At 38.8% G+C, this 9,137-nt stretch overlaps 1 pseudogene; it reads right to left on the bottom strand.

Annotated features, from left to right (window-relative positions):
• Nucleotides 1-775: 775 nt before the first annotated feature.
• On the bottom strand, nucleotides 776-1,694 carry LOC105545864 (annotated as a pseudogene).
• Nucleotides 1,695-9,137: the final 7,443 nt, after the last annotated feature.

The following is a 9,137-nucleotide window of genomic DNA, read 5'->3' as shown; positions in this document are numbered from 1 at the left end:
AATTGATGCATATTAATTACATATATTTATGAGATACAATGTAATGTTTTGATTGCACGTGTATACATTGTATAATGACCAAATCAGGGTAATTAACATGGCCATCACTGTTAACATTTATCACTTCTTTGTGATAAGAGCATTCAAAAACCTCTCTTTTAGCTATTTTATTGTCATCTCATCTAGTATGCAAAAGAACTTGAGAACTTATTCCTCCTATCTAACTGTAAATGTGTACACTTGACCACCACTCTGATCATCTCTCTCTCCTTCCTACCCTCCCCATCCTCTGGTAACCACTATTCTCTTCTCTACTTCAACGAGAACAACTTTTTTAGATTTCAAAAATGAATGAAAGTATGTAGTGTTTGTCTTTCTGTGCCTGGTTTATTTCACTTAACATATTGCCCTCCAGGCTTCTCCATGTTGCTGTAAATGACAGCATTTCATTCTTTTAAAAATATAACACTTCACGAATTTGCATGTCATCCATACTAATCTTCTCTGTACCATTCCAATTTTAGTATATGTGCTGCTGAAGTGAGCATGACAAAAACCAGGGTTTAACATGAAATATTAATGGCTTTATTTTAAGTGCCTTGAGGGCCAGTGAAAGAGAAAAGATGGGAAGAAGGAGAATCTAATCACTATACTCCTATTGGAAACTTGGGGTAAAACAACAAGTTTCTAAGATTTCCAGCTGCTCAGGAACCTGCTAGTGCTCTTTTTTTTTCTTTTTCAGGGGAGGGGGGCATAATATTACACTACAGGAATATCAGCTTTGGGCAGCAGCAGAAGGCAGTTTCACATAACTCTTCATGAAGGGTAGTGGCCAAATCTTTCGGCCAGCCCAGCACCCCTTGCGGTGCCATGGCCCACTGGAAGGCTTCTTGCCCAGTCAGTGGTTGTGACCTGCCCTGCCAGTGACTTGTTTGTTATGATCAGTGTTGGATACTTAGCCTACTGTTGCTATGCATGTTTCCAGCACCTGCATCTGCCTCTTAGAGGGCAGCTGGATAATAGCTGTGCCATTCACCTTCCACAGTAGCACACCACACGTCCCTGCAGCTCGGATATACTGGGCACCCTGGCCTCGCTCACTTTCCATGCTGTTGATGAGGGTCCCCAAAGGCAGAGTCCCAAGTGGATGCGCATCCCCTTCCTGAGCAGCAACTGCCATTCGGCCTATGTGGTTAGAGTTCAGGATGGTATCTCCAGCCTGCTTGTTTTCTATGGCGATGATCCAGTGTTTCTGGCTGCCCCAGCAGCCAGAGCTATGTCTGTTGACCTACAGGGATCACAGTGGACTTGGATAACCTTCTCCTCAAAGGGTCCTGATTTGGTCTCTTCCTCAGGCCAGAAACACAAAAGTCAATCATGCAATAATGTTGCTTGTGGCCCCTGCCAATACCATGCACCCGGATCTGGCCTGTGTGGTCTTCACCCCCAGACTTCTTCATCTTCACTGGTTTAATGGTGTACTTGGTATGACTCTTTCAAGACACAAAGTTGGCACTAAGGGCCATAGAAGTAAGGATTTGGTGGCAGGGGAGCAACATCAAGGCAGAGGGCCATTGGAAGAGGGCATTGTTCATCACCTGGGAGACAGGGAACAGACTTGGGACAGGAGTGGCAATGGTCGGGGGTGCCAGGCTCAGAGAATGCAGAGTACAGGTCAGTGCCCACAGGATCATCAGGGTAGCCGGGGCTCAACACACTCCTGCTAGTCCTCTTAAGAGAAATATTGAAATAGAAAACCTATGAAACCACAGTGAATACCCTTCCACCAAAAGAAATGGGAAGATGCCCTTTTCTTTAGATCCCACTTGAAGTAGGATAAGGTCAAGATGCATAGAATCCTATTTATACCTATTATTAATAAGGAAGAAGAAAACGTTTAGGGAGACATATGATTGTGTCACTCAAATTCACTTCTACCCGTCCTTTAGGAAATGCTTCAGATTCTTTGGCAGGATGCCTGTAAGCTAAGAGGCAGACTAACAGTGGGATCCTAAAACAGAGCTGTGAGCACTGGTGGGGAGGAAACCCCTCCACACCTCTCTGAGAGCAGCAGTGGTAGCAGCTGAGTGAGAGGAGGGTGGATAGACGGAAGCCAGTTGAGCAGGGGGAGGAGAGTGGAGAGTGACAGTGCAGCAGGAGCAGATCTTTGACAGCCAAGTAGAGAGAACATGAGCAAGGGGACATGGGAGGGCTTAGAGGTCCAGGGGCTTAAATAGTCTGATTTTTAAGTTAAACCCTAGAAGCTCTTATTTATCCTCCCCTGCCCTACAGGGCTATTATTCCCAAGAAAGGGGAGGCACAATTAGAGACACAAACTCAGTGTCTCTCTTTTTTTTTTTTTATGGAGTTTCACTCTTGTTGCCCAGGCTGGAGTGCAATGGGGCGATCTCAGCTCACTGCAAACTCCGCCTCCCAGGTTCAAGCGATTCTCCTGCCTCAGCCTCCCTAGTAGCTGGGATTACAGGCACCCACCATCATGCCTGGCTAATTTTTTCTGTTTTTTTTTTTTAGTAGAGATGGGGTTTCATCATGTTGGCTAGGCTGGTCTCGAACTCCTGACCTCAGGTGATCCAACCGCCTCGGCCTCCCAAAGTGCTAGGATTACAGGCATGAGCCACTGCACCCGGCCTGGACTATCTCTTCTTTGAATCAAGGTTTCAGCCACAAAATGGATCACAGAAGTTCTGTGTGTCCTCACTCACAGATATTCTGTATTCCAAAATTGCACACTGGTTGAATTTTTCATCAAGCTACAGGTTAAACCTCTCAATAAGTTTAGATCTGAAAAGTTGAAACTAATTTCTAGTGGCTGTTGAACAAAAGTAAAACTGTCTCCTTCACATCCCAGATCCTTGTTCCTCTCCCAGTGCCTCTATTTTTAAACACGTCTGTTGTTATATCTAGATGAAAAGCTGTAGGATCGGGGAGGGTAAGGGAGTAGGAAATTGTGTGGTGATATATATATTTTTAAGAAAGAAAAAACTGTGTACTCTCATAGGCTCCTATAACTGGCTACAACCCAAGCAGCGCACAAAGTTCTGAACTTGATGGAGCTCAGAAAATTCCTCCAGCATCTCCTTTCATCTGCTTCAAACTTTCTAAAAGATTGACATATCTTCTTAACCAGCATTTGGTGTCATATCTTCTAATTGCTTATCAGTATCTCTAAATCTCTAAAGGACACTTTTTTCCAGTGTTCTCCCTCAGCTCTGAGGAGATCAACTCAGACCCATGGAAAACACCAGCCAAGCCCACAGTGCCCTGCCAGGGAAGGAAATCTACAGAGAGTTGTGCAAAGCAGGGAGGCACCCTTATCATATGTTGCAGAATGAAAAAGTTTGAAATTCAGTTTTACTCAATAATTGAATCCTACACTATACTCCCTCCAGAGCCTTCAACACTGATGAATTCCTCTTAAATTCCTAAAGGCTGAAAGGAAGTTTTGAGAGACGAGATCAGACATTAGGGATGTTATTAAGATTTGGGGAGAATGACAACAGGAACAAGGGGTGAAGGGCCCAAACTGAGAATTTGAAAAAGAGTTTTCAAAAAGTACATCTGTTAGCCATTTGTTAAAAATTGCACTAGTGTACCATATAAATGACTATAAACAATAATAGAGGTCACTATTAGTTGCCTTCCTAAGAGCCACTCCTAATTTTTTGTTGTTGTTGTTTAAAGAGTCCTAATTTTGTGACTAGACTTAGGGGCATGAATTATAGTCAAAGTCAGAGGACAGTGAAGTTTTTCTGTAAAGAGCCAGATAGTAAATATGCCTCTGTCACAACTAATCAACTTTACTTTTGCAGCACAAAAACAGCCATAGACAATATAAATATGAATGGTTATGGCTGTGTTCCAATAAAACTTTATTTATAGAAACAGGCCCAAGGCTGGGTTTGTTTCACAGACCTTAGTTTGTCAACCCCTCAGCTAAAGTAGTCATAGAACCTCCATTTCCTTGTCCAAGTGATTGACCTAAGCAGAGGTAAGTGACCTAGTTTATCTCAGTAAGAAGCAAGGCAAGTCTGCCAGGAGGCTTCTGATAAAGATTTTCTTTAACGATAAAAGAGAGGGGACGTAAGGAGAAGGTCTTCTGATCCTTTCCCTCCCCTTCTGCTTTGCACACTGTGTAAGGAAACAATGCTTGAAGCTGTGGCAGCCATCTTGTCCTCCTGAGGCTTTAAGTTGGAAAACAAAAGCCAACAAGCTGAGATTGGTGGAACAGAAGAATGAAAAAGTCCGAGATCCTCATTAAGTCACTGAACTGCCACCTACCTCCAGCATTTCTTTAAGAAAACAAAAAGTGTACTGATGATTAAGTCATTGTTGGTCTGGTTTTCTGTTACTTGCAGCTGAAAGCATTGCTAATTGATATATCCATAGAATTTCAAAATGTGAGTGATGTATTTTTAACCTTACCTTTAAAGTCTTTTGAAAAGCTTGAAGTATTTTTCTACCATAGGACTGAGGCATGAATAAAAGAAAAACTATATATAGATATATATGGTTTTTTTATTAAGTACAGAATTTCTGCAGTAGAAACTACAGGAGGTCTGGAGATTGTACCAGGGATGTCTGTAACCATGGTGGATAAGCTACCGTGCTTATAAAAAAGATCATTTTTGACCGGGCATGGTGGCTCACACCTGTAATCCCAGCATTTTGGGAGGCCAAGGCAGGCGAATCATGAGGTCAGGAGATGGAGACCATCCTGGCTAACACAGTGAAACCCCATCTCCACTAAAAATACAAAGAAATTAGCTGGGCGTGGTGGTGCCTGCCTGTAGTCCCAGCTACCTGGGAGGCTGAGGCAGGAGAATGGGGCGATTATACACATCTAGATGTGTATAAGAGACAGCCACTGCACTCCAGCCTGGGTGACAGAGCAAGACTCTCGGGTAAAAAAAAAAAAAAAAAAAAAGATCATTTTTACATATGAGATAACTTTAGGTCATATATATGTAAGTCAAAGACAATGTATTGACTGTCTGGACCAAGAGTTGGCAAACTACAGCTCGCTTTTATTTGAAAATAAAATTGTATTAGAACTTAGCCACATCCATTTATTTAAATATTGTCTATGGCTGTTTTGAGCTACAAAAATACAGTTGAAAAGTTGCAACAGAAAGTTGTAAATGGAAAATGTATACTATACGTTCAAAAAGCGCTACGACTTATGAACGTATGTAAAGCATGATCAGATGATAGAGTATGAAAATTATGCACAAGTTCTCTGTCATAGTGTTCAGGGAAGGCCTCACTGTGGAGGTAACGTTTGAACTGAAACACGAATAAAGTGGGTGAGTAAATCATGGGAGCATCTTGGGGAATAGCTTTACAGGCAGAGCAAACAAGTGGAAAAGCTTGGTGTGTTAAAGAATAGCAGGAAGGCCAGCATGGCTAGAGCAAAGTGAGGGGAAGGATGGTAGTAGATGAGATAGGTAGTAGGGGGCCAGCTCATGTGTGGTCTTATTGACCATAGAAAAAAAAAATTTGAATTTTGCTTGCAATAAGATGGCACTCCACTTGGATGGTGAGTTTGGAGCCAAAGACTAACACAATGTGTTTTTCATTACAAAACATCACTCTAAACCTTCAGTTCTGACCATTATAGAAAAAGCGGCCACTGGCTTTATGCTTCAGCCATACATAACCATAAAACTGGACAAAATATGAAGCAAAGGTTTCCAGGCATTGGACAATCAGGCTTGCATGGCTATAATCTTTGAGTGCAGGAAAACACAAAGTAAACGCTCCATTCTCCCTAGCTTTCTGTCTGAGGGCACTTTCTCAACCCAGCACAGGAAAGTGGAACCCAAACATTGAACAGAGTCTTTTGCTAGATAGAGGAAAAAGAGAATGAATTTGAGGGCTACTGAGGCAATTGAGACTTGTGATGCTTCACTGGTAAATTCCATCAAACATTAAAAAAAGATAGCACTGATGTTACATAGACTCTTCCAGAAAACAAAGGAGGAAAGAATAATTCAGAGACCATTTTATGAAGCCAGAATAACCCTGATTTCAAAATCAGACAAGACCTTTACAAGAAAATAAAAGTACAGGTAATAGCCTTCATGAATGAAGATAAAAATGATTCTGTGGAAATATTAACAAACCAAATCCTGCAATATGTAATTATATATAAGTCCAGCAATATAAGCTACCATCATACTTAATGATAAAAGGCTGAAAGCTTTTGCCCTAAGATTGAGAGAAAAGCAAGGATGTTCGTTTTTGCTACTTCTATTCAGCAAGGTACTATAGATTCTAGCCACTGTGATAAGTCAAGGAAAAAAAAAAAAAGAGCATACATTTTGAAAAGGAAAAAGTAAAACTGTCTTCATTTGCCACAGCATTATTGTGTATATAGACAATTCTATGGAATCTGAAAAATAAATAAATAAAGCTACTAGAGCCAGAAATGAATTAAGCAAGTTCACGTGATATATCAGTGTTCAAAAAACTAATAGCATTTCTATATATTAGTAATAAACATTAAAAATAAGAATATTTAAATATACCATTTATAATAGTAACAAAAATATATCAAATACAGAGAAATTTAACAGTTGTTGTATAAGACCACCCCATGGAAAACTAAAACTCATTTTTGAGAGAAATTAAACCTAAATAAGTAAAGAAATAAGCTATCTTCATGAATTGGACAACTCAATATTGTTAAACTGGCAATTTTCCCCAAATTTAATCAATAGACTAAATGTAATCTGAATCAAAATTCTAGGGAATTTTTTTTTTAATAAAGATTGACAAGCTGCCAGGTGCCATGGCTCATGCCTGTAATCCCAACACTTTGGGAGGCTGAGGTGGGTAGATCACTTGAGTCTAGGAGTTCAAGACCAGCCTGGGCAACATTGTGAAACCCCGCCTCTACAAAAAATACAAAAATTAGCCAGGTGTGGTGGTATGTGCCTGTGGTCTCAACCACTAGGGAGGCTGAGGTGGGAGGATTCCTTAAACCTGGGAAGTCAAGGCTACAGTGAGCCGTGACTGTACCACTGCACTCCTGTCTGGGTTGCAGAGCAAGACCTTGCCTCAAAAAAAGAAAAATAATTGACAAGCTGATTCAAAAATGTATATAGAAATGCAAACAACCTAAACTAGCTAAAATGATCTTGAAAAATGGGAAAAAAAAATTGAGGAAGTTACATTAATTGATTTCAAGACTTACTATGAAGCAACAGTGGTCAAAAGAGTGTAGCATCAGTGTAGGGATATACAAATATACCAGCGAAACAGAATAGAGAGTCAAATAAAGCCACAATTACCTGGTCAACTGATTTTTGACCAAGGCATCAAAAACAATTCAGTGAAGGAACAAAATTCTTTTTAAAAAATGTTGCTGGAACAATTGCATATCTCTATGGAAATAAATAAATCTTAAACCTACCTCATATCATATGCAAAACTGTATTCAAGATGGATCAAATACCCATATGTAAACTAATGCTATAAAGTTTCTGGAAGAAAACATAGCAAAATATTTGTATGACATGGGATAGGCAAGAATGTTGTAGCACAACACAGAAAATACAATCATAAAATAAAAATTGGATAAATTGGTCTTCAACAAAATCAAAAACTTGTGCTTGTCAAAGGACACCAACCAAAAATAAGCGAGCTACAGACTGGGAGAAAATATTTGCAAAATATATCTAAGAAAATACTTGTATTTAGACTCTATAAGAAACTTATACAACTCAATAATAAAAAGACACCACACATCCTTTTTTTTAAATGAGCAAAAGATTTGAAAAGAGACTTTATTAAGACTTTATTGGCTATTATGAATAGCCAATAAGCACATAAAAAAGGATTCAACATCGTTAATCAAGCAATGAAACTTAAAATTAGATTGCATTACATACCTATTAGAATGGCTAAACTTAAAAAGACTGACAATATCAAATGTTGCGAAGAATATGAAATGGTCTGTACCCTCATAAATCATCAATGGAAGAGTAAAGTGGTACCATCACTTTTTAAAATGGTTTGGTGGTTTCTTATGAAGTTAAACATATACCTACTTAATGACCTAGAATTTCTACATCTAGATATTTACTCAGGAGAAATAAAAGCATATGTTCACAAAAACACTTTTATACAAACATTAATAGCAACTTTATAATGGCCGAAGACTGAGAACAGCCTAGGTATTCACTAATAAAAGAATGATAAACAAATTATTGTGTAGTTGTACAATGGATTAGTACTCAAAAATATGAAGAAACACAATCAATACACACAAACCATATGAATGAATCTAAAAAAATTATACTGAGTTAAAGAAACCAGACACAAAATAATACATAATTAGTGATTCTAGAAAAAGTAAAACTAATCTAATAGAAATCAGAACAGTCATTGTCTCTTTGGGTAGAGTGAGAACTGACTAAAAAGGGCCATGAGAGAACTTTCTGAAATGATAGAAATATTTATATCTGCCCTTGTTAAAACTCTCAGAATGGTATATTAAATATATGTGTTTATCACTACAAATGATAGTATAATTTTAAAAACAAGAAAAAAATTAGTTGATATTTGGGTACAGACTGGGAGAGCTGAGGGATAGATGCAGGAAACAAGTAACCATTGCAGTAGTTTTCAGAGATGATGGTGGCTTAACATGGGAAGCATTGACAGTAGATGTGATAAATTTGGGGTATATTTTTAAAGTTGGAATTGCAGAACATCTGACTTGTTTGGTGGTGCTGTGTGAAAGAAAGAGAAGAAACAATTGAATCGTTACAAGTGAAAGCTCACATACCCCTTGAAAAGAAGGGAGGTAACAGAAAAAGTAAAATAAGCAGATACTTACATTACATTTCATTATTTACATGTCAATTTTTTGTATGTAATCAATCTTATATCAAGAAGATAATGAAGGAGACTTCTACTTCCAGTGAAAATGGAGTAACACAGACCAGATTTACCCTCCCACCTGAAACCATTCAAAAATCAGACAAAATATATGAGAATGGTTTACAAGACATTAAACACCAGGCAATGAAAGGCAGTGATTTCTGAGAGACAAGAGACAAATGAGTTGAGCCCTGTTGTTGCCCAGCTTACCAGCTAAAAAAGTTTCTAGG

Source organism: Mandrillus leucophaeus, unplaced genomic scaffold (genome assembly GCF_000951045.1).
Source record: "Mandrillus leucophaeus isolate KB7577 unplaced genomic scaffold, Mleu.le_1.0 Scaffold340, whole genome shotgun sequence".
Taxonomy (NCBI): Eukaryota; Metazoa; Chordata; class Mammalia; order Primates; family Cercopithecidae; genus Mandrillus; species Mandrillus leucophaeus.
Note: the sequence above shows the minus strand (reverse complement) of the source record. Positions and strands in the feature narration are given on the sequence as shown.